We start from the raw sequence: 448 nt of genomic DNA on the forward strand, positions 1-448 counted from the left end.
TAAGTCACATCAAATTGAAATTTTGTATGCAGACATATATACGGCAGGTGCTTATTTACATACATACATGAGCTGGTAAAAGGGTGCGTAGCTCATCCCATATTCGTGGTATACGTCTGCGTAAGTAAGTAAGTAAGTAAGTAAGTAAGTAAGTAAGTAAATAAGTAAGTAAGTAGGTAAGTAAGTAAGTAAGTAAGTAAGTAAGTAACGTCATGTGACTTATGGTTTTGAAGTTATAGCTGTCAAAATTTCCGCGCCTATGGGATGAGCGACGCCCCCTTTTACAAAATCATTTATATATACATTACTATAAGCACCTACTATACATATGTTTCCGAAGTTATAGCTGGTAAAAATTATCACGCCTATGGGATGTGCCACACCCCTTTTTACAAACTCGTGTATATATAGCCTACTATAAGCACCTACCATAGATATGTCTGCATAC

The sequence above is a fragment of the Rhagoletis pomonella genome, unplaced genomic scaffold, assembly GCF_013731165.1.
Source record: "Rhagoletis pomonella isolate Grant_MI unplaced genomic scaffold, Rhpom_1.0 Rhpom_scaffold_00106, whole genome shotgun sequence".
NCBI classification, from domain to species: Eukaryota; Metazoa; Arthropoda; class Insecta; order Diptera; family Tephritidae; genus Rhagoletis; species Rhagoletis pomonella.